Here is a 26193-nt window from a genome sequence, read left to right on the forward strand (position 1 = left end):
GGACTCTTTCGCGAAGTAAATCGTGCGGTGTTTATCTTTTCATTTCTTTTATTAATCCTTCGAGAGAATGACGTTCACAATTGTCGTTCTTCTTCTTTCTGTACAATCGTTGTTGTAGGATGTTACAAATGTTATCATACTCTGATGACAATTTCGACATTTTCATTATCTTCAAAGCTATCTTTAAGTTCTCGAAAGCAAGTGATAAAGTCTTGAAAATCTCTGTCAGAATCGGTAGAGCGTATCGATTTGTTAAACTCCACAGGGTTAAACTCATCCTCAGTTCAGGTTTGTTACAGTTGCAGCTGTTGTACAATTAATAAGCATTACAAAAAGTAAGCGCAGCAGTTAGATAATGGTGAACATTTTATATGCTTCGGCTACATTCTTCGAAAAACTTTCTTAGAAGTGACTGTAGTTTGATATTGCCCAAAATTTTAATAGACTCGACTCTTCGAGAGTCATATAGCTCCAAACCTGACTGACGTGTGTTGCTTTATAAGAATGTTGTTATAGTATGTGCTTCAGATGAGAAATTAATTAATTTCGATAAGTTTGAAATAAAAAATGTAAAACTGATCATTTCAACTAGCGCTAGGTTTACTGTTAATAATTTCGAACCTGTAACGCGAGAACAAATAGATAGATAAAGAATGGAATTTCTTTACAACAATAACACACGCCTCCACCATTTATAAGCAAACAGATGCCCCGATCAGCGATCACGCAGTCACGATCGCGACCCTCGCGGTTCGGCGAAGGGGTAATTTCGAAAAGTGGAGGGAGCACAGAGAGAGAGAGAGAGAGAGAGAGAGAGAGAGAGAGAGAGAGAGAGAGCTAACAAGCCGAAATGTTGTTGTCCGTGCCGCGAGTAAAGTGGAAACTCGTGTACGTTAGATTGTCATCCCGAGTCAATCCTGATCAGAGCTCGCTCGCAGAGAGAGAGAGAGAGAGAGGGGGGGGGCAAGAGAGGGCAAAAGAGAGAGAGAGAGAGAGGGAGAGAGGGAGAGGAGTCCCCGTCCACCCCCGTTTGCTTCGTGCCTCCCACTCGCCCTTTCCGGCCCTCTCGACCAGGGCTTCGGCCCTCGATTGAAATCGATGGGGTTACGTGAGAATTCCGTGGACTTTCCAGGTCCGTGAGGCGTTCTCGTGGCGATAACCAGAGCCGCGGCAGAGAAAAATTCGCGAGAGTTCACGAAGCCGGCCGAGCCGGGCTCTCGTGCCTGGCCATTTTTCCAATTCCTCCGAGACCGTGTCCCGGCTGCTGCCGAACCCCACCCGCACCCTTCCTCCGACGATCAGCAGTCCATTAAAGCTTAATAGCCGAAGCATTAGGCCCCAGGGCAGATTTTGTTCGAACGGAAGCGAGATAAATGTGTCTCTCAAATGCTCACGGTCCCCCGTGGACCGGCGAAACCGATGTTCCCGTCTGGCCTCGCTAGCTCGAGGTGACACGGTTTACGTCGAAAGAGATCGATAATTCGCTGTTTCGACTTTGCAGAGCAAGTTTTCGAATATACTTAAAAATCTATCCTCTGAAAATATCGCTCCATTTTACGCACGTTCTTGTTATACACTAGAACTCGCTTCATCGTTATATTTCGGCAGACAGATGAACGCCTATTACACATATAAACCTCCTGATCATGTGAATCAATTTGTTTCACCACAGATTATGCGCAGTTCTACTATTCATCTTTTACGAATCATATTAAAAATTACGATGGACAGTAAATTCTCCCCAATTGACGCTCAGATTGTGCACAAAAATGGACAATTTATTCGAGCCTCGCGACTCATTTTTATAGTTGCCGATTGTCAACAATTATAAAAACGAGGTGCAAGACTCGACTAATCGTATCTCCTCTTCCAAAATTGTCCATTTTTGTGTTGAATCTGAGCGTTAGTTAGGGAGAATTTACTGTATTCATTTCTAAAAAACATTTTTTGTTTAAAAAGACTGTTTCTCTAAGACCAAATTCAATTTTTTGAACTTCGTATTCTTGGAGATAACGCTTGAGCAATCTTGTATATCTTCTCTTCGTACGTGATTTTGGGTACTTTCATTGTTTCGTACACGTGATAAATATTAAGCCTTTTAGGAAAGCAATTCTAAGTATTCGATAACTTTTACTGTACTTGTAAGATGTTGCTTGAGCATGCTCGTAAGGTCTTAGCTAGGTGACCGGTTTCCATCAATCATAATCGGAGGATCTTTGACTCCCGAGTTCATAGTTGCAAACTGACATCGCTTGACAGTTGGCGTTACATTGTTCGCAATGGTCAACCTGTTACTCCGTGTGATCTACGCGCGAGTCAAAGTGGCTAACCTCAAGAAGTTCATAAAGCTGAAACGCACGTTGACAGTTTTGGTTTAAGAGGTTGACCACCGTACGTCGTTCTTTTATCATGCGTCACCTATCGATCGGCGCATTTGTACATCGACACAACTGTATGTCGTCAAAGTATGCCATCTCTACCGTGGAACCTCGTTAACCACTTGCAACACCATTATTTTCTCAATTACAGTGATTAGAACCTTTTCGATTGTGTAATAATTTTTTAGAAGAAAATTAATAATATTTATTGCCTGTGTTTATTGCCTTATTTGTATGCTTCCATATTTATGACAAGAGAACGGAATTTGATGTCGAATTAAAACATTTCCACTGCCACGCCACTGATGCAATATTTTATCGCATCGAATTAAGATTGAAAAATTAAGTAGTACGACATCGATTACTTCTTCAACATTCTTACGCTTTGCTGATCCTAAGGAAGATATAATAGATTATCGTACAAATGGATTTCCATAACGTTAAAAGAACGGAATAATGCTAAAGGTGTTTGTATCAAATCGCAGGCAATGTCTTAACTTACACCATTTGATCGACATTGATTTCGCCGACCATATTAATTAACCGACATGGTGAAATCACTGACAATGGTTTGATCGACACACGTTTCACCGACTTTATGTTTTCCTGCCAATCGTACTGAGTGACTATTATTGGCAGGTAAATACAAAGTCAATGTCGGTGAAACGAGTGTCGATAAAAATCTTTGTCTCTGATTTCAACATATCGGTTAATTAATATTGTCGGTCAAATGGTGTCAATTAAGCATTCTCCGTGAAATGATCGTGCGTGATTTGATTTGGAGAGAGAGAGAGAGAGAGAGAGAGAGAGAGACCCATACTAGAGACCTCCGTTACAAGTCAAACTCGTCAGAGTACGGCAAGGGGTCCAGTAAGAATTTCGCAATAACTAGCTGTACAAATATTTCATTAGTCTTTTCGTTGATCATTTCATATATACAGTGGCCCACAAAACTGTTCGTACACCTTTTAAAGCGCAAGAACTTCTTCAAAACTGAACTATATGACTTGAATTTTTTTTAGATGATAGAGAGACTAGTCTACTAAACGATGGCTAAAAAGCTTTTTTTTAATTTTGTTATTACTTGGAAAAAAAATTAAAAACCCCTGTTTTCTAAGTATTTTATCTGAGTCTATGTACAACGAAAATTTAAAAAATGCCTTTTGTAGATCGCAGTTACTTACTAAGTATTTTAAAAACCGCAGATTTCTTCCAGTTTTTGGTGAAAATCGTGACAAAGTTGCGATTTTTGCTATCTTAAATTTGTTGTAACTCATAACAATGTCAACCGATTTCGATGAAATTTTCAGCACGCATATAAGTTACCGAGATCTACGAAAGACATTTCTTTTTGTTACACAGGCTCCAATAAAAAAAGTTAAAAAACGTGAGATTTTTATCTTTTTGTCATTCCAAGTAATAGTAAAATTAAAAAAAAGAAGCATTTCAGTCATCGTCTAGTAAACTAGTCCCTCTATCATCTAAAAAAAAATTCAAGTCGTTTAGTTCAGTTTTAAAATGGTTAACGCGTTTTAAAAGGTGTACGAACGAATTACCATAAAATATTTGCACAGTGACAACAAACTCGCGTGAAAGTGTGTTTAGAAGCCCTCGGTGGGACCGATCTCGTGTCCGGAGTCTGCTGTCTCAGAATTTCGTGACCGAAGAGTACGAGTTTCAAAATCTAATTTCCTCTCTCCGACCGAGCTCGGCAATCACGAGTCGCTTCGGGTCCACGCGGGTCCCGGCTCCCAGCATTTAAATTATCCGCGCACGAGCTGCGTCATTGCTCATATTCTTTTATCCGGAAATATTACGTTTACGGGACGGGGGGAGCTTCGGGATAGCTCATTCGAATTATATTAAGCGACGCTGCCCGCTAATTCAGAACACGTTCTCCGGGAACGAGCGCATCCTCCTCGTCGCGCTTCTTCGCGTCGAGCTAATGACGCGCGTCGGCCCGATCATCAATCACACTTTCATTACGCGGGATCGCAGCTGCTCCGCATTGACTCCGCGTGGCCCGCGGCCTATTGTTATTATTCCCAGGTCCCGCGTGCCGAGCGGGCCCCGTTGACGAGCTTGTTCTTGCTACGTGATAACGACGGGCTACAATCAGTGATTTCATGCGCGACTTCTGCCCGATGATGATTCACGAGTTGACATCGCGGCTAAATCTCGAATATCGTGAAGTGTTATCTGCGATTTCGAACCGGGTTAGATCTGGCAGTTCTTGTGAAACACGAGGCAGAACTGGGAATGCTTTTTCTGGCAACGAAATGGCTGATGGCAAGACAAGATTTTCGATGCTGTTGGAGTTTTAACGCTACGTGAACGGAGCACTAGAAGCAGCTATTTCATGTCGCTCGATACGACTAACAAGCACGTATTTATTCAGATTTTCTTCGCGAATTTTATTATAATATTCCTTATTTGTTTTATTACAATATTTTATTACACTATTTGTAACTTCAGTGATCGTAAATTAAATAATTTTGAACATGAAGCAAGGTAACTTACTAATTATTAAGATTAAACTTACCGAGCTCTGAAAATATCTAGATTACAATCCTGAATTTATTTATTTATCTTATTATAATGTGCATTATAATAGCTGCATTATAACGTGTACTTGAATATTAAGAGATTTATTCAATCATTTCCTACGAAAGAATTTTTACAATTTCAACAATTTAAAAATAAAAACTATGGAACGTGTCATTTTTTTTTTTTACCAGCATGGTAGGTTTAGTGTTCAATATTTATACTTCGATCTACTACTAACAAATCGGATAAATCGACGATATATTGTATAACAATCGCAGCTTTATACCCACGTTGCTCTGATTCAAAGGCTACAAAACTTGATTTTCCTAAATCTTGTCACGAGCCTAGTTCTTAGCTGGACCACAATTCGGTGTATCAAGAAATATAATAATTCCTTAATGTAACGAAACGTTTAATTCCATTTTTGACACACGAATCGGAAAATGCGATTCAAGTTATGTCCGATTAGGTTTCTAAACAGCTAAGCGGATCATCGTCGAAAATTAGTGTCAAATTAGCTACGCTCATGCACGATGGGATAGAACAATAAAGCGTCGCTCGTGGTTCTAGCCGTAGCGGTTCTAATACCGGCCATAAAACCGCGATCCCTTTTAAATCCTTCCCCCATTGAATCGCGGGTACAGTACACAGGCGGACTGCCGCTCGAACTATAAAGTATAAACTAGCCGAGTATCGTTTTATGACTTACAAGATGCTTTCGCGTCGTCCACAGATTCTATTAGGTTTATATCGTATGGGGGTCCTGAGCGTCCTTGCCATCGAAACGAGCCCGCGTCGTTCCTCCTCTTTCGGTTGACAACGCGCGCGCGCGCGACGCAGCTGGAGATTTTCAAATCCGATCTTTGGAGTCGCGAAGAAAATTCTCGTCAAAATCAACGGAATTGCAATTTCGCGTGACACCGAATGAACGCATTTTTTTTCGCGTCGCGCCGCCGTCGAAAGCGTTTCAATCAGCGGATTACACGGCACTGATTCCGAGCCATGCCGCCGTTTAATTTAATTTACACGGGCTGACCATTCCATTTGAAAGTGTAATGTAATATTTTCAAGGGGTCTCTGTTTTTGAACAACGTCCCAACGGCATCCTCTAATGGCAGTCGACGGGATGTTCCAAAAATACACGGGCCAGATCATAAAGCAGCAAATTCGGCGCATTGTGCCGCGCAGAAATTGGATGGATTCTGAGAAACGCTACATGCGGAATCGACGGAGGTGTATCGCGGGTACTAAATGCCGCGATACTAAACAGAACCACCCTCCGAGGGTTCCGCGAAAATCACATAATTTCGCCACTTACGCGTAAATATTTGACTGCGCGCCGCTACTTTAGAAACATCGCGCGGATCCTGCTTGACTCCTCGAAAACCGAATCTTGAACGAGGTATCCGATCCACTATATTATCTTCGTTGGTTCATCTTCTGCGTTCTAAAGTATTGTATTCATAGCTGTGCCCCGGGTATTACTTGTACATTTGTTGTGGGATTAATAAAAATGAAAGATCCCATAAGAACTTAAACAATCGAGGAGAACGTTTATCTTATTCGCCAATTAGAAAGACATATCGATAGACTAGAGATTGCACCTATGAAAAATATGAATGGATGAAATAGGAAATTGTGGAGATGATAGAAAAATTTCACACTATTGTTACTAAAATATTGATCGGTCCGACGTTGAATGAAAGTAAGACACATTCACGAAAAAGGACTTACCTTTTCGCTATTTGAGCGAAAAAGTAGAAAGACACGAAAGTCGCCGAGCAAGGGCACTCGATAAAGTCGGAAGTTAATTCCTGGCGCCGGGAGTGCGAAAAATTTTCGAGAAACGCTGTTGCTGTTTCTGTTCCATAAATTCGAGGCGATTCGAAGTCCCGGAGGGTTCGGGGATGGCCGGGGTGTGTTCGCCGGGGTGGCAAGAAGCTGCGTTCTTTATCAAAAGTTTCGCGTGTTCCCTTACCTTTGAACCGTCGCCGGGCGTTCCGACGCCAAGACGCGAACGGTACACAGTTACTGCCGGCACCGGTAACACCGGTGGAATCGCCGTCCCTTCGCGTGTTCGCGGAACGACGCAGTAAAAACGTAACAGCAGCCCCGAAGTACCGTAAAGCTGTGACCGTACGGTGCATTTCGTAACGATGCCGCGATAAAAGGCGTCAGCCAACCTCTATGGCCGAGTCGTACGAGTCCCCGGTCTTTCTTGACTCCAATATTCACGGGGAACAAGTTGTTCTCGATAGCGCGCGACTTCGTCGGGAATATTCGCCCGGCGCTGCAATCGAGTGGACGGCCTGCAATTAATTATTTTATCTTTCACGACGGCCCGGAGGGAAACGAGTTGTCGGAACGCTTTTTTACGCTGTTTTAATCTTCGCACGCTTCTCGGAAATAGATACGCGAATAGACTGCGGATTTTATGCACTTGTTACAAAAATGAATCGGCGGCATTTAAGACTGCGAATTTTATGCACTTGTTACAACAACGAATCCAAGAATGATATATATTATATTTTATTATATTCTATATTATTATTATTATTATTATATATAAATATAATAATAATAAAATAATAATAAATTATATATATATATATATATTATTTTCTACTTGTTTCTCCCGTTCGTTGCAATTAGCGCAGTTTCGCTCTTTGTAAGATCTGCTGTTGCATTCGGTGCTGTTTGGTAGAACGAATTAGACTTTTATTAGGTATACCGGAAAGTTCTGTCCGTTTTTGAATTGAAATATAACACAATTTTCATACATTTAATGATATTTATCGTAGAATATACTTTCCATCGTTACTTATGACTTCTTGCCAGCGTGATGGCAACTTGTAAATGCCATTTTTTAAAAATGATTTATTTTTAGAGGCAAAGAACTCGACCAGTGCTTGGTTGACATCAGCTTCGGTTTTGAATGTTTTTTCCTGTAAAAAGTTTTGCAAAGAGAGAAACAAGTGATAATCGGAGGGTGCTAGGTCTGGGGAGCACGGTGGATGCGACAGAATATCCCAGCCTAGCTCTGCGATTTTCCGACGAGTCGCCAAAGCAGCATGTGGTCTGGCATTATCATCGGTAGCCATGTTTTCACGATCGCGTCTCGCTTAATAATGACACGAGACATTTTTGTTTCAGTTGATTTAGGAGAGTACATGCGTGTAAACGCAACGATAAAGAGAGATAGTCGTATATGTCTCAAATCAACATGTGTATATGGATTGGAACTTGAAGCGACACTATCGGACAGAACTTTTCGATAGACCTAATATTTACTGTTTCGTATTTTAACACCCATCGCAAAAATTTAATAAAACCACGGTATCTTACGTAATCGAATTAAAATTGAAAAGTTACGTTGTATGACATCAACTACTTCTTCGATATTCGTTTTGCGGATCCTAATCAAATTAGGAAAATATATCAGATCAACGCAAATCTTGATATTCAAATCCTCGTTAATAATTCCGTCAGCCACGTGTGGTTGACGCGGCAGTTGCAGAATTAAACGGATGCATCGTAATCAGAAATTAATTGAATAGTTCGCTTGTTCATCGTTCCGGTGCATTCGAAATTATTTATAAGCGCCTGTGAATTTTGTACATGTTGCCAATTATCATGAAAACAGATTGTGACGAATTAACTTGTATAGACGTTGGGATTTGAGTAGAATCAGCGAAATATGCGGAAGAAACGATCAGTGTTGCGATCATCCTGTTTTACGTCTTTAAGCGCAGTCTATCGACAACCGAGGCATCCGTTGTTAACTCGCCGGTTCGCGGCCGGACGGCGTCATCAATTACAATCACAATATTCCGTGTAACAAAGAAAGCGAGAAGATCGCAGGGATCGAGAACGCCTCGGCGTCCATTGCGCCTAATGAACACCGCTGACCCGAGCGATCATCGATTCCTGGTACGGGGGCAGACTCGATCGGGCAACTCGCCGGCGCAATAAACGATTTACCGCGAATCGGCCGGCTACAGTCCCAACAAACACCGCCACGGCGGCGTTCCTCGCGTTTTACGAGACCAACGCGAGACTCGGTTCGATTTACGCGTACGGAGAATCGCAGGGAAAGGGTAAGGGAACGAAAGTAGCCGGGCCGCGTCGAAGATATCTTAATTGCCGGTTTTGCTTATTATTCCCGGCATTCGTCGGTAGCCGGGGGGGTCAACGCGGAGCTATGAGAGTTCAGAGCCGTAGATCACTCGGAAAGGTCGGCTCCGTGTCCTCCTCTACCCCGCCTTCGAACATTCCCGTGCTCGTCTCCGTTTCCTTTCCTTGGCATCGCAGCGCGTTCACTTTCACGGGAGCCCGATCGTCGTTCACGATCCGTGAATCGGTTTCCCATGCGGCCGAAGATCGACGGGACCGTTCGTGATCGAACAAGCCGTGGCTCCGCACCGTGTCCAACCGCATCCGGCGATTAGTGTTCAATTAGGCGGGCGGTTTTTAATTCGATCCGCTGGCGCGTGTGACCCGTGATTGCGTCCGAACGCGATCCAGATTGGATCAGGCGAGCGCCGATGGCTCAACCGATTGATTCGAGCACGCGTAGCGATCGTTCGGCTCTTTTTCCTGGGAGCTTCGCCGATTTCGACTTGCTTCGATCATCGACGTTCATTTCTCAACTGCGGATTTTGTGCGTTCGCGACGAGCATGAATCGTTGTATTCGATTTATTTGAAGTTGTTTGTAAAACTTTAAGAATGACGTTCGGTACGAAGGGTTCTTAGAATGATTAATTTCTTTGTAAGGAAGCTCAAAAACTAGACTATCGAACCGAAAAATTTGAGAATTTAATTTGAACATTCTGAATCATCGTTTCCTTTATTACAGCTCGATATCTGACTTCCCGGCACATTCGATTAATCGTTAATTTCGTTCTTCTCGCGAGCGGTATCGCTTATTCGAAAAAATAACGCGGACCATTTTGACCCAGCGTGACAGCGGAGGGTTAAAGAGACAACTTCGGTTGCTGAATTATAGAGTAGGCGGCATAATCGAGGTCGCCAAACCAGCCAGAACTGGTAACCAGCGTCCGAGCAATCCACCGAACCACCGAAGCAGCGTAGCACGCAGGATCAAAGATCGCCGGCCAGTCATCGAATATTCCAATTGTATGGCAAAAGCGGACCCTTGCGGAACACCTCGCGGACCATTCGTCACGCACTTGCTGAGAGGTCTCGGTTGATAACGCCTGGTCCGGCCGCCCCGATCCCGTCAGCTATCGTTTCCCATTATACAGAAGCACGCGGAACGGTATCCGAAGGTCCCTGGGCTTCCAGGGTCCGGTTTAGCCGGCGTACACAGCGTCCACTCCATCTCACTTGGCCGGGATCCCCTTGCTCCGTGGCGCGTCGCAACCCCCTTGGTCTCCGTTCGACTCCCCTTTTCTCCTCGTTCTTCCCGGCGCTGATCCTTCGTCCTCTTCCACCGGATCGACCGTGCCGGGCGTCGTCCCTTCCGCGCTGGCCATCAATCAAGCTTGTCAATTTGTAATGGCGATTCTCTGTGTCCATCTCGGGAGAGGTCCAAACACCCCGTTCACCCCCTCCGACCGTTTTCCCCCCATCCTCCGTCGCTTCTCCACCCCGTGGCGCGGTTCGATCTCCGTCACGCCACTCTATATCTGGCCAACTCGGCCCCGGCCGATCGGGAGCCGGGGGAAAGGAGATCCTCGGCCCCGGTAGCTGGACACCAGCTCGCTGTAAACGTTCCTGCCGTCGCTGATGGGATATCGCTGGATGGAGAAAAAGAGAAAACCCTCGCCCGCCGAGTTTAACGTCTCCCCGCGCCACCGAGCGACGGTGCGCTAAATAAAATGGATGTCCCGGGGACCGGGAATCGGGAGAAATTGCGAGTGTCGCCCCCCCCCTCTCTCCGGCCTCGGTGACCCGTCGGAAATGTCATCGAAACCGTCCTGCGATGCTCGCTTCGACGCGTCTCGATTTCGATCCCAAGGATCAGAACTTCTGGATCTTCGACGGGGCCGAAGGCTCCTGGAACGTTTAGGAGAATTCTCTCTTGACCTTCTTTTCCCACGGGAACTTTGCGATGATTGGGCTGTGGGCTTTATGCATTCATGGGAAAATGATAACGCGCGACGCCACGATTTCGACGCGGTAGAATCGTCGTAACGGCGTAAAATCTTAGGCATGAGAAACATTTTTCTTTTAATGCTGGAAATATTGTAATTGTAGAAAATTGTTATATTTTTTGTGCGTAAATTCCACTATTATCTTCTATAATAATATGACTACGGATTTGATGCGTTTATGAGAAAAACAAGAGGGTGTAATTCGAAGCGTCAGGCAAATTAGAAGTGCTTAAAAAGATCAGATTATTAGTTTCAATTTATTAACACTAGATTTACGGAGAACTAAAAATAGCTGTTTTATATTAGTTTATAAAAGTAGTAATAAAACATTTATCGTGTGATTTTCAACGAGTGTTACCGTAATAACCGTAATTATCGTAAATTACAGAATAAATGACCCATCGTTACGATGGGTTCCGTAAACCTAGTATCAAAATCGTGGAGGAACGAAAAAATTTCTATTTAGTTTCTCGTGGTTGATGTTTGTTATTTTTATTTTACACGAAGATCCGCAGTCTAATCGTCGCATGTAATAACGTCTCACACGAGAGGAGGACTTTTCACCTTAGGGAACGTACGAGCATGAACGAATCGTGTACACGACCTGTGCGCATCCGAGGAGAATTAACTCCGTCCACTTAAAGAACCCACCGTCCTCTGATAAATTGCGTTCGCCACCCTCGCCGAAACACCTGCCACATTAGCCGTTATTGTTTACCAGGTCCGGCGGCACATTGCCCGACAAATAAGTGTAATATTTCACGGAGTCCTCCGCGGAACGATCGAACACGAGGGGACAGTTGAAAGAGACGATCCCTGGCCCCTTGTCGTAGAAGATTTTTTTCTGCCTCCGCGTTTCGTGTCACGTAGACGTGATATAGAGTTACTTAGAGAGCCGATCCCCCCGCGCATTACGGTCCCCATCGTTTGAAAGGTGCTGGATACGACTCCTTATACGACATAGATCATACGTTAATTGAAATGGGGTGCATGCGCGCCAGTTCTCGAATACAAACGACCGACTTATAGAAATGTTATTATTTGCCGGAGGGCGGCGAGCGGTACGGACGACCGGCTTAACGGAGGAAATTGCATTTCGTCGTGTTAACGGCAAATGTCCTCGAATAAGTCTGTAGTTTTATCCTAAAAATTATTTTACGCATGCGTTGGATATTTCTTTCCAAACTTGCCGCCGTGACGCGAGCCAATATCTCCTCTCTTTAATCTAAAGATTAAAGAATCATCTCGAAGCTCCGATCCAAGCGTTGTTACTCCGATCCGCTGCAGGTAGAATTCGTTAGAGCAATCCAACGTTCTTTCTTAGGTATACCGAATAGAATTTTTCATGTTAGTTTTCCTAAGAATCTTCATCGTTCCCAGAATTATTCATAGACAGAACTTTCCACGCTCCAAAAGATAATTTATTTTTCTAATATCCTGATACCAAAACATTCTATCATAGCGTAAATATAAATGTTCGGGTAAGAGAGCCTCTATTGTACAACGTGAGACAATGTTGAAGAATCGAAGTTTAAGAGAATATAAATATTCAGAGTCTTATTGAAAATTCATTCGCGAACGATGATTGGACGGCCGTGAAAAGATCTATCCTTTTGACCGAATTAATCCGGAAACCACCTTGAGGGATAAAGTCCTTCCGCCATTTTCCCATCACCTGCCCGGCATAAACTAATTTCCCCGAGCGAGAGGCGGCGCACCGAAATCCGTTCCATGAAAACGAGCCAAGAGGTCCATTTCGTTACCCGTGGGTACATATAAACTGACGTTGGGGTGGTTCCTCGAGCACGGAAATGAAGTCTTGGACGGTCACGATCGGTATGAAAAGATAAGGTCCGAGTTCTCGAGGGCGCTGGACACTGCCCCTCGTCTCCCCCGCCCCCTAGCCGTTCCTCCTCTCTCACACACACTCTCTCTCTCTCTCTCTCTTTCTCTCCGCCCCCGGTCGTTCCATTCTCGTCTCTTCCAACTAGATTTTTCATGCCGTGGATCGCGTCCGGTGTATCAAGCCGTACCCAGAAGGCTGCGCCATGACCGTGGTGGCTACCACGTATCACGGAGGGTGGACCTATCTTATCGGCGTAGCCATAATGGCCTGTTCTATCTCATCTCGAGTCTCGTTGACCGTTTGCCCCTAGACCACTTTCGCCATCAAGGCTCCGCCACGGTAATGGCGAGCAGGAAGAAACCTGGCTCTCGGCTCGGTTCGAGCCCGTGCTCCGAGGCTGCGGCTATTGCGGGCCGGCGGAGGCCGGGGGGTGGCGCAGAGGGGCCGGAGGGGAGCCATGGTATCGTGGAAACGCATGGACGCCGTTGCCTCGGCTGTTAAGTCGCTTTATCGCCGATCGGGGCTCTTCGATTTTGCGTCGCGGGATCGACGAGTACGTGCCACGTACCGGCGTTCTTCGCGAAACGTTCTTCCTTCCGCGTTCTTTTTTCCTGCACAAGCTCGTCGCTGCTCGATTATACCTCGCGGCTGCGCGTTGTTGCCGATATTAACTGCTCCGGTGTCATTCTTCGTTGGTAACGTCAGGCAAACGCTGCGATTATAGTCTCACGCGGCTTCGTTTTTGAAGAACACGATTTTCCATTGTGATTCTTCGCGCGGAAATTTATTCTTTGGAAAATGATCTTTCTTTTTCTTTTGCATCGTTGTACGACTAAGAAAACAAGTGAAAATCCTTAACTATTTTTGACGTGATGGAGGTTTCTAGTATCAACCTGTTCTGTACTTGCAACATTTAACCGTGGACACGGAGTTTGATAGACTCTAGTGTAAATATTATTTCTTATCGTTTCTACCGTAGGATCTAGATATTATTACTTCGAGTACCTTCCCCTCTTCCTGTCAATCCCAACATGTGCGATACATATTATATTTAATTTCTATGTAACAATTGATATCATATTCATTTTATAAAATGAATTTTTTCATTTTTTCACAAATTCGGATTTGAGCGTTCAAGTTCGATAAATAAATAAATACGAATATTCACTTTTCTCCAAGATAATGTTAAAAGAGTTCGAACAAGAGTTATAAAAAGAAATTCGGCGATACTCTAATCATTGTTACTGCGAAGATATTGGTACGTATACATTATCCCAATGAATTTATTGACAAAGGAAATAAACGTCATTGTAACTTTAGTCTTTATACGCAAATGCCACCAATTAGAAACCGCTCGGGCAGTCGATTGCGGAAAGCAGGAGAGATGGCCTCGATAGGATTAGGTACTTAATAATATCTGCGGAGAACGGACGCAGGCGCGTGAACAGACGGAAAATTTCCGACGAACGAGCACCGGCGGAATTCTATTGCGCGGGAGGTCCAAACCCGGTTCACCCGGCGGAGTTAGTTCGCGACATTTAAACGACCAGCCAGCCGCGGCTCGGCTTATTTATGTCTGTCGTAAGGAGAGACACTTCCGACGTTTGTGGCTCTCATAACCTCCGTTTATTGACACTGTTAAGAATGCTTTCTGTAATCCATTGACGGCGATCCTCCCGGGGGCTGTTGCATCCGCCTCGTTAAATTCGTAATTTCGCGTCCATCTTCAACAGGACATTATTGTTCGGATGCCCACGCCTCGTCGCGTTCGATGTTCAAAGAAACCGTGGCTCGTTCCCTGCCCGGTTCATTACGTTTCACGTCGTTCAACGGGGCGGTTGATCGCCGATCTATAATCGAAAGAGATTCAAAAAAGAAGACGTCGATTCTCTGCCTGTTTTATCTTTCGGCCACCTGTCGACTCTACATATACTAGCAGTAACTAGACTGTGAATCTTCGCGCATCCGCAAAATATGCGAGTAAACGTCTATACTGATCAAACATGTTAATACAATCTGTCGCATGATTTTTATAAGGCAATACAAACTTTTTACTGTTTGGTCGTTTCAATGTTGAAGGCAGAAAATGTGCGGCAGCTTGTAAACGACACATTTCCTCTGACAAGAAATGTATTAGGTTGTTGCATAATGAAATCAACGTTTTTTAACAAACAACGTTATTTAACAAACTTAATAAATACTTTTCTTCAGCCAAAATAGTCTCCTTCGACTTCGTTCACTTTTCCCAAAGCGATGCGAGGGCAATAATACGGTTTTGAAAAAAAAAATCGGTAGAACGAGAGACAATATATTCGTTAAATGCTGTTTTCCAGTCGAAAAGTTCAAACCAAGTTCGAATTCGTACAAATAAATTGTGCGAATCTCTTTCGTTTTCATGTTTAATAAAAACGATTTTAAATTACACGCGTTGAACGTATATTTTACAAACGATGCACATAGAACGCCGTTCTGCAGCGAAGAAACTAAACTGTAAAGGGGAAAGTTTGAAAGGTGAAAAACTGTCGTTTCAATTGCAACACCCTAATATTATTCGAACATCCATCTAAGAGATAACGAATCTCCGGAACACAGAATACGCTGATTGGTATTTAAAAAAAAATTCGAACAATATGTGACAGAAATCCCGAGCGACCGCCATATGTCGTGGATCGATCGGGACCGCAGAAATTCCTGAAACGCGTCTCGAATGGTAACTCTCGTCTCGAAATCGATCGATGACCGATCGCGTCGCGCACATGTCGTCCCTAGCCGATCCCGAGGCCGGCAAAACACCGCGAGCTGCGACTTGCGGCGTGGGCAGACGACTATCGGGGCTCACCTCGGTCCTCGGGCAGCCTAATTATCATAATTTATAGCCAATCGGTTAATTAAAATATCTAAATACCGTATAGGCCCGCATAAGATCCGATAATATATATCCGAACCGGGCGGGGATCCCCCCTCCTTCGTACCTTATAAATATTAATTGTTTTATGGTCTCGCCGATGTATACTCTCCCCTTTCTCTCTCGGTCTCGACCGGCTCCGTCCTCGTCCCGCGATCATTAATTATTTATCGCGTCAACTAAGGAGCCAGTCAACCGCGAGCGCTCCTCGGGTTTTATCGAATCGCCGCGCCGACCAGATTTAGCAAATCCCGATCTCTCCGGCGTGTCTGTCCCGCCGGCAGAAATTTATGTGGTTTCGGCGCGCGTCCGGGGGTGAGGAATCGAGGGGTTGAACCGGTGAAAAAAGAACCGTCCGGGCTGAAGAACTGGGTTAAAATATGCCAACCCCGCCGCGGACTCTGGAGGGGGCTAAATTAATTTCGGCTTGTCACGGCTACGACATCCATAAATGCAGTAGCTTCTTTGCTGGCCGTTCCCTCTTTCTCTTTCCTCCTCCCTCGACGTCTCTCCTCTCGGTGCTCTGCATCTTGTACGACAAAAATCCGCCGTGTAATGCTCGTTGCTTATGCATTCGTAAATAAGTACTTCGGCGAACAAGCGCTCCGAGCGAATCGATACGTTGGTTTTCGTCCCGAGCCACTCGCCTGCACAAACATCGTTCTGTCGCGGTCCACTTTGTTCGAGAATTCTTTTTGTAACGGATAGATCAAACTTCCTGGTTTACCAGTAACTGAAAAATTCGAACGGAAGAGTAAAATTGTTTATCGAAATCCGAAAATTGTGGGTAGAAGAGGGCGATGAACGTGATTTTCATAAATAATAAAGATAATTCGATACTTCGCAAAGCTCGTACGATTATCCTCAACAAATGACAACTCGAAGGACAGTTCGTAACGTACATAATATATGTATATCATTTAGTACGTAAGTCACCTATATAATACTCATATTCGCACCGTAAATTTCATAACGATACTCTGGATAAAGGACTTTCACTCGTTAAATTCATCAACACTCATAAAGTTAAATTTCATCGCCTGTATTTCGCTGAATATATATAAAAAATATATATAAAATATATAATATATAATGTATAATATATAATAATATATAATATAATATATATAAAAAATATATGTAAAATATACAGAGTGTTAAAAAAAAAGCCATTCAATATTTATATGGTATATAAGATAATAATGGTAATAAGATATATTGTACTGACCGTTTCTGAGATATGAACATTTTTGTTTACTAGTATCATGATTGATTTTATCATTATTGAATTTCCGATGTTTACAGAAGATTTTCCACGTATCCACCTACCATTTCTACACACGCTTTGCATCTTCTTGTTACAGAGTCGCGAACTCTCTCGAAAATTCCACAGTTCTGTTGAATTGTTTGACAAGCATAGTGGATTCGGTTATATAATTCTTTTAAGGCTTTTTAACACGTTGAATGCCATGCCGGTTTTACAGAAATTGTCCGTGGCGCCACGATGAATTTTCTTTTATGCGATACATATAATGTTGAAATATTATTTGCAATAGATAAGTTACAATGTATAACCATGTTTGACATGTTAATTGCGACAGGGGTCACTGTTTGAATCGACGATGGTAATAATACCAAATTTTAGATATTGACACATTTGTTTTAAATTATATATATATTTCTATCAATTTGGGCGCGCCGGTCACCGGTGGCGCCCATGGCGTCACCGCCAAGTTAAGTGCCGGTCACCGGTGACCCCCGTGGCATTCAACGTGTTAAATATCCCCACAAAATGTTTATATCTCAGAAACGGTCGATCTTTCGACCTATGTTTGCTAAAGCTTTTTTACTCGGTACAATGTATCCTATATACCATGTAAAAATTGAATGGTTTCGTTTTGAACACCCTGTATATATGCGAAACTATTTGTTCCGAACGATTTCTTCCTACATAATGCAAGCGGTCGAAAAGACCTTGAACTACGTTCGAAATCGGGACGTTCTCTTCTATAAAAATGCATGAGAATTCTAAATAATAGAGACTCGATAACTGTGCTATTTGCTTTTGCATACTCGATCCTTCACCCCGCACGGAAATCTCAGGAAATTCTGCTCGAGCAACGAGTTCCCGAGCAGACCGAGAGAACTTACGATCCCGCGACCCGGTGGAACCGATCGGATCGGCGAGTAGGCGTCGCGAACCATCTCCCCGGATATCCCGGCTGCGTTCTCGGCGCGCGGATCGTTCCGGGCCATCCTCGGGCCCCGCTAGAAGCCCGGCGGCGCGGCATGGCGCGGCATGGCGCGGAGGTCGATCGATGTCCGTTCCTGGATATCCGAAGCCAGGACCGTAGGAAAGAACCGAAACTGCCGGGCGGGGTGCACGTTAGGAAAGGGAAGTTGCTTGCTGGAGACAGCGGAAGAAAAATAGCGGAAGTCATCGACCTCCAAGGGGCTATATATCAGAGGTTCGCAGGGGAAGCTTTGTGTGTGGCCGTTTCCACTCTCCGCGTTTCTACACGCCGCGCCGGGTTCCTTTCGCGTGCGCGTCCTACGCGCGTGCACCGCACACACGGACGAGCTGGAAAAAGGCGGGATGGCCGAGGTCTCCGGCTGGGAAAATGACTGGGGAACGCCGGTGAATCTAGGATAGTAGTCCTAGCGTTTCATCATCCGCGAGGACAACGGCAGTCGGTGGCTCTCCCCGTCATCCAGGCTGGGTTTATCTTAAATGAGACTCCCCGAGGGCTTAACTCGGCTTGGCAAGGTTAGCCGGCAGCCTTGTACTCGCGCTAGGATATATCTCTGATTGATTAAATTCCTGCAATTACGTCGTGTCGTATATCATGGCCAGCACTACCCAAGAGGCGTTTTAAGTCCCACGGACCTGAGATGCATTGTTTCGTCACCATGGTCCCCCGGTCTCCGGAAGTCCTCGCGTCTGGATATTCGTGTCTTACAAAGTTCCATCGGGTCCTTAAATGATTCGACGTCGATTAAAAACACGGGGCAAACATTTTTGTTTCGAGGTACATATACAGAGAGCGCGTCCTCGCGTCCGGCAACGTAAATCATCGCTCTAGTCCGGGTTTCGACAATACGATATAAAGCCGGAGCAAACGAGGCGCGACCATGTCAAACGGTTTCCGCAATTGTTTCCATTAGCCGTTTTAATCATAGCATTTGCGATCGGGATGCGCGGACAATGGTAACACAGCCGAAATTCATTGTAGATCGTCGCAATACACTGTGCCAGCGTTGATGCTGCTCTCTCCCTACCTCTTTCTCTTTCTCTCTGCTCTCCCCCCCCCTCTTTCTCTCTCTCTCTCTCTCTCTCTCTCTCTCTGCGCTCTCTTTCTCACCTCTGGCCGGGCCTCGCCGACGTTATCTTCGATCACCGTCGAAACGAACAATGCTAGGAAACGAACGGCGGCCGACGCGAGAAAAAGAGACTAGGCAGCGTGGCAACCAAATGGACGAGAAAAAAATAGATTGCGAGTGAGACAGTCGGCGAGAGAGGGCGACAGGGGCCAGGAGAGAAGGAGAGGAGCCAGGCAGCAGGCGGATGAGTTATTAGATCCGGCATATCCGGTATTGCGTCGCGGATGACCAATAGTTTCATCGAGGGATTGTTGAAGGTTCCGGAACACATTTCCGGTTTCCGCTCGACGAGTCACCCTTCCCTTCTCTTCTTCGTCTTCCCCGTGTCTCGACGACGACCTCTCGGAATTTGCTTGCCCGTGAACCGTGGGGCAGAGAGAAATAGAGAGGGGGCGGGGGGAAGCTTCTGGCTCCCTCTGCTACCCACTAACCGTGACGATTCGACGTCGACCTCTCTATGGCTCCTTCCTTCGGACTCAAGGGTAGTTTGGCTCTCGATGGATATTACCGTCATCCTGTAGCCTGGTTCGATCAGTTTCACCATGATCCTCCGTGAACTTGAGACTCGAACGTCCTTAACTACCTCCGACTATACCGTCAGAGATGCTCGATAACCGTGATAACTTGCCGGGATTGGAAAAGGCTTCAGAAATAGTGAAATTTGATTTTCGGGCGATACCGGCTGCGACGAATCAAAGATGGGATGAAATTGCTGTCGTTCTTTAACAATTCTTTTAACTATTCCTTTAATCTCCAATTTCTTGAATAATTTCGTACAAGAGAAAGTGTTTACATTTACTTGAATGGCTAACCCTTAATCTCAATACGTTGACCACGGCGGTCCCACGCAACTTTAACGCTAGATTTACGGAACACTGAAAGCAACTGTTTCATATCAGTTTATAAAAGTAACAATAAGATATACGTTCTGATTTTTAACGAGAGTTACTGTAATATTTGGAATGATCGTAAATTAAAGAATTAGTAACCCGTCATTGAAAATTCATGTAATCCTCTATTAACTCATCGAGTTTGCGATGTTTCGACGTAAATTTACTTGTATTTACTAATTTATAAATATGCAATATTTACTGAGAGAATAACTGGAGATTTGCAGTCCGATTACGGGTTAAAGATTAACGAAGGAAGAATATCGTCTCATTTCGATTCGAAAGAAACGGAGACCACCCACGTTGTGTAGACCATGTTAGAAATCTTGATCTAAAAGTTGCGTTCCGCTAGGCCGAAGATTTCTAGCGAACGTACTCGTTTCAACGCAAGGATGCGACCGAATGTCTGATGACGAAATTCGTCCGATTCGCTTAAAGCAGCCCGATCGGAAAAATGTAGTAGCAAAGGGATCGAGGAAAAATGTATTAACGACCAGGCGGAAGAGTAATTCCGGTCGGTAACGGAGCACGGGAGCATTCACAGTTCGTGGGCATCGCTAATTAAGTCGTCAATTCCCGGCCGGGTCACGGGGGTTGGTCCGCCAGTTGCCGCCCCCTGCCCCTCTAAATCTTGCCGGAAGTTCGTTACTAGACTCGGCCACGCCGTGAACTCCGGGAACTGATGGTTGTTACTTAGACTGCTCATATTTATCACGTTCCTCGGTCTTTCTCCGGCTTCCTCCGGCTCGCGCCCCTTCTTCCGCGGTTTTCACACCGTTCCGCCGGTGAAAGCCCCCGGCAAACTCGGCGACGCGACGGGGTAGGATGGGTCTGCGCGAGCCAACCGGAGGGCCAGGGGAGAACGAACTCACGGCGAACTACGCTGGAACTACGGCAGAAACTCGCGGCGAAACGCTCGCTCGCCGTGTCGCCGGCAACTAACTTCAGAAGCTCCCGGCTCCTTCCACCCTCGCAAGGATTCCACGCTCGTCTAGGCTCCGCCGCCATCGCCGCCGCTGCCGCCGCCGCCGCCGCGGCCTTACACGCTTCCGTACCTCCGGATCTCCGTCTGAAACGCAGCCAGGCATCCAGCTAGGCCGCAACCATAAGTTACTAATGTTGTTCCCGTGTTGGCGCGCGGCAGCCAGCGCGAGGACCCAAGAGAGCCGGAGAAGGCGAGAGCCGAATCACCCCCTCCGCAAAACGGATTTCGAAGTTTTACCTCGTTTCCGAGGGGATTATCTTCCTCCGTATAATAGATACGCTTTAGTGGCTGCTCGAAGGTGTCTTTCCGTGTTTTGCGGTCTGCTCCGGCCCGCTGATTAAAGGTAATCGCGGTGAACGACGTGCCGCGTGGCGCGAGCTGTCTCCGGTTGAAATTGATGGGGGAATATGACGACGGATATCGCGCTTCCTTTTTTGCTTTTTCGTGGCTCTAGGTAGATTAAGAAGCGGCTTTTCTCGTTTGCTTCGCCTAGAACGAGGCGATTATGGATCGCTGTTTCGTCGCTTGCGTTCCACGCGAGGCGAAACCGCGGCAGCCTCTCGCCAGCCGCTCCTCGGAAGCGACCCCAATCGATCGACACTTCATCCGCTCACTTTTTCGTTCGATTTCATTGAGTCGGCGCGCGGCTCTCGCGAACGCTGTCATAAATATCGCCGGTGACCTTTGCGCGCGCGGTAGCCCGCATAATTCATCCTCGATTATAATGATGCGTTTAACGCTCCCTTATTAATCAATTCGCCGACGATTTATCATCCGGCCGGCCAATTTGTAATCGTCGCTAAATCAACCATTATTCAATCGAATAAAATACAGCCAGGCCATCGAGCGGCCACTCGCTTCCTTTCGAGCGACGTTAACGCTAATCTACGAGGAACGCGGTTCTCTCTCTCTCTCTCTCTCTCTCTCTCTCTCTCTCTCCCTCGACAGACAGACCCTGGCTAGTTAGAAGATCGCGTAGCTCTCGAGTGTCCTCTTCCTTCTTGCGCCAGAGTTGTCTCCGGCTCCGACGTTCCCGCATCGACGGACTCGGTTCGTCGCAACTTATCGCGGCTGGAAACGCGGCTAAATCACCGACCGGGGCGTTATTGCCGGTAGTTTCGGGTCGGCAAAGGTCCGAGAAACCAAGATGCTTTGCGGATTTAAGCGGACATGGCCCCGGACCGGCTTTATTACGTTACACCGAGTTTTTCCCGCGGCTCGTCGTTACGCCGTGACCCGAGCCGGCCACCCCCGTCCTCTGCCCCCTCGGAAAAGTAACGTCGGTTCGTGATGAAGGAACCCGGCTAACGAACTCCCTGTACGACTCTAAAGTGCTATCTCGACGAGACTCAAAGGCGCCGTAAGAAGTGCCATTAAGGCGGCGATCATATCTATCCGATGGTTCGTCTTCGTTTATTAAAGCGCGTCGAGAGAGACGCGCCAGCGCGCCGCTGTCTTTTTGCTGCCGGACCGGACCAGGTCGATAGGGGATCGCTCCTCGGATCGATAACAATCTGACGATCCGGAGAGATACCATCGATTCTTTTGTTCTTGTCGATAGCGGTCGAGCGGACGGCCGCGAGGATACCGGCCGTGTAGGTTTAATCGCTCGCGGTATAATATCGGTCCTGGTGGCACCGCGTCCTCCGTTCGAACTTAATTGGAGGCCAGAGCTCTCGTGGAACGACTTCATGCATTCGAAGGCAAGCTCGATATTGTTAGCGCTGGATATTGATTTATTTGCACCTTGTACGCTGCGCAAATAATCCGGGCTCGCGCGGTCTTCGACTTGCGCCGGGTGCACGACGAAATTGAATTAACGAGACGCGAGTCCTTACTTTTTTCGAATTGCCGTCTGCACTTCTTTTCGCTGTGCAGAAACTCTGGATGCAGAGCTTCGTGTTTTATAATATGATCCGCGCTCGTGTTGTCGTTCGTTAAATCCTTCGACGCGAGAAGCAAACTTCGGTCACTGCTTTTTCATTTCATTGTTAAACCCGGACTCGAAGTCGTGCCGTTTAATTACCACCGACAGGGCTGTCGGCCAGCTAAGATTTACAATCGGCATTCGCGATCGTTTCGTAGCATTTTTCACCTAGAGGAATCACATGCTTCGATTCTTTCTCTTTGAGAATTAAACTCTTTTTTGTCCCATTATCGTTCCACATTCTACGCGCTCGCCGAGATAAAACAATAAAAATTGTTGAACGCCGCGTAACAAGCGAATCGACCCGAGGTGATCTCTCTGTTCGGCTCCGCCGACGAGGGAAGTATCGTTTCGCCGTGTCCCGGAGCCAACGACCGAAGCCGCGCGCATAACTTCGATTCGCGGACAATTTTACAGGGAGTAATCGTCGGGCCGGCCGATCGGGCTCGGTTTAACGAGGCAATTTGCACGTACAGAAGGAGACAAGTTCGCGACTCGTCTTGAAAAGATCGTTCCCCCCGGGCCTCGCGATTTCTTCGAGCGTCTCCCGTGCGGCCGATTCCTTAATTTCCCATATTGTGGCCCGTCCAGGCCATCCCGGGACGTCCCGCTGCGTTATAGCGCGGTTTAATCACACTACAAGCGCGCGTCCCTCGTTAGTGGGATATCGTAGCGGCCATAATACGAGGCTACATTCCACGGCGGAGCGGATAGGCCGCGGGAGAGACAGAGAACGCGAGAGAGGAACGTTCCTTTCGCGAGAGCTGCACGCAGCCTGCGCACAAAGGTTTTATTGGGTCCGCAATAATCGTTCGGGCTCCCGTGATTGGTGGAAAATGGCGCCGTTGATCCTTCACGCCGCGGGATCGCTCGCGCACGCAGGAAAATGAATTACACATCTCGATGCGCTCGTTTTTCCTTCCTCCGCGGCTATCGGGATTATTCTGCCCTCCGGGATTCAAGGAAACGATCTGTCGCTCGTTAAACTCTGCCGTCTCGTCGCACGATCCTTACGCAACGGCTTTTATTCGTTTCACCTATGCCGATGGCTCCGATTTCTCAATTAGCGCGTGCTGCAATTTGACGGTTCTGTTTCAAGCATTGTTCCGGCTTACAATCGCACACATGCATAGTTATATGTAAGTGGTTCCATCGCTCTGGTTCGCTCGCGAATTACATTGTAACGATTACGGTGCAAAGTCTTCCGTTAGAGACCGGCGTGTCCCGTTCGAGTGACCTGCGACACCGGCAACTGGAAAACTACCGTGATTGGACAATTTTTGGATCCCAAGATTTACAATTTATAAATCTTTATTCAAATTCTTATAAAGATCTATTATTATAATTCAAATTTCTATCAGAAATCTATTATAATTTAAGTTTATAATAAAAATTCATTATAATTATATTTTATAGGACTCTTCTCTACAATCAGTTATTCAATATCTTAAATCTAATCGATTAAAATTAATAAAGTGTCATTTATTTTTTGAGCAACCACCTCGTGCATAGTTAAGTGACCATGCAAGTCGTGTCGCATCCGTTCACGTAATGGAAATTATGGATAAGGTAGACAGACTATAAACGAAGGATCGTCTACACAAGCGTATTCAAGTTATAAATTAACATCTTCTCACCGCCATTTCGATGAAATCAGGATAAGAATTTCTGTCTTCGATGTTACTATATCTTGTATTTAGAAATCTCCGTGTAAAATAAAAATTTCTCACTTAGAGAAACAGAAACTTCTAAATGTCTCTTCCGATCTGTTGAAGTTGCGAAGTAATTGGGATCTCTGACTTGCTCATTCTTGTCAAAAGTTCATCAAATTCGCAGTCCGTTCGCGCATTCGCGCAGTCGTTTCAATCGATGAAACGGTATTCGGCAATTCCGATCGGAACGCGATATTTCCATCGGGAGAGAGATGCGATCGAGACGAACTGGCATCGTGCCGGCAATAAACAGCATAATATCGTTCCGGAGGAGATAGTCCATCGAGGTTTAGCATAAGAAAGGCTTAGAAGAGTGCTCGACAATGGCTGGTGTTCGGGGTACCGGCGTGTTCGAGAGATTTCGATGACGCCCTCTCCCTCCGTTTTCGTTCGCCGGCTTTGGTATTGGTGCCGGAGGGTAGGACGCAATCAGTGCCCTTGATTTATCGCGGCAATATACATTAAGATACCGACATTAAAACTAGGGGAGCCTCCCGTGGATCTCGGGCTCCATTACCGCTTACGAAAAGAGAGAGGAGCTGTCGTCGCGTTCCGCTCCGAACCGCTCCGAGCCGACGAAGATTGAATCCCTCGGCTCGTCCTGGCATCGTCCTGCTACGGATTGCTGGCGCAGCGGGTCCGTCGTCTTCCGGTCCGCGTCTACTTAACGATATTAGGGTCCGTGGACTTTGATTTACGAATTTCCACTGACCCGAACTTCCGCGAGCGAACGAACCGTCGAGTGACACGAATGCGTCCGTCTGGTCGGCGTCGCGATGTTCGGTGTATCATTTTTGACATTTCACGTTCTTCATTTTACGCCGATGGTATGTTTCACTTGCTCCTTTAGGGTCGAAGCTAGAAGAAACCACATTGGCGGACGAGAGCATAATTTGAACACTCTTTCGTTTCTACTTGTATTCGATACTCGACTTGCTCGTCTATTCGTTGCTGACTTTTTCTAATTGTCGAGGGGATCGGTGATTCGATCGATTAACCCTTAGGGGACCAAAACTATTTCCAGTTTACACACTGCCGAGTCCAGACTGTTTTTCAGACGAAGAGAAATTTTTTACTGAAAATTTGTGTATCAAATATAGAGGAGAGATATTCGTTTTCTTCAATAAAATTTCGTTGATATATTTTCATCGAAACAATCGTGCCTACTCTTCCAATGTTTTCTGCCAGATTTTACAGTTACCTTCAACCGATCATTCATTGTTACATCTATTGCGTACACACTTGACCGATGTGTCTGTCCACTGTAGTCTCTTTCTACTTGTAAAGAACACCAATGATCTTAGCAACTTATATTTATCCCGTAAGATTATATCTACTGACAAACCGTCTTAACACGTTGAATGCCACGTGGTGACCGGCACTTAACTTCGCGTTGGCTCCATGGGGGCCACCGGTGACCGGCGCGCCCAAATTGGTAGAAATATATATATATATCAATATCTAAAATTTGGTATTATTACCATCGTCGATTCAAACAATGACCC

The 26193-nt window shown here is 45.7% G+C and overlaps 1 protein-coding gene across 4 annotated transcripts in view; it reads left to right on the forward strand.

Moving 5' to 3' along the window:
- hth (Meis homeobox homothorax) overlaps nucleotides 1–26193 on the forward strand; it is a 666356-nt gene that overhangs the window by 631815 nt on the left and 8348 nt on the right. The gene's annotated exons all lie outside the window — the stretch shown is intronic.

This window comes from Megalopta genalis, unplaced genomic scaffold (assembly GCF_051020955.1).
Source record: "Megalopta genalis isolate 19385.01 unplaced genomic scaffold, iyMegGena1_principal scaffold0020, whole genome shotgun sequence".
NCBI lineage: Eukaryota > Metazoa > Arthropoda > Insecta > Hymenoptera > Halictidae > Megalopta > Megalopta genalis.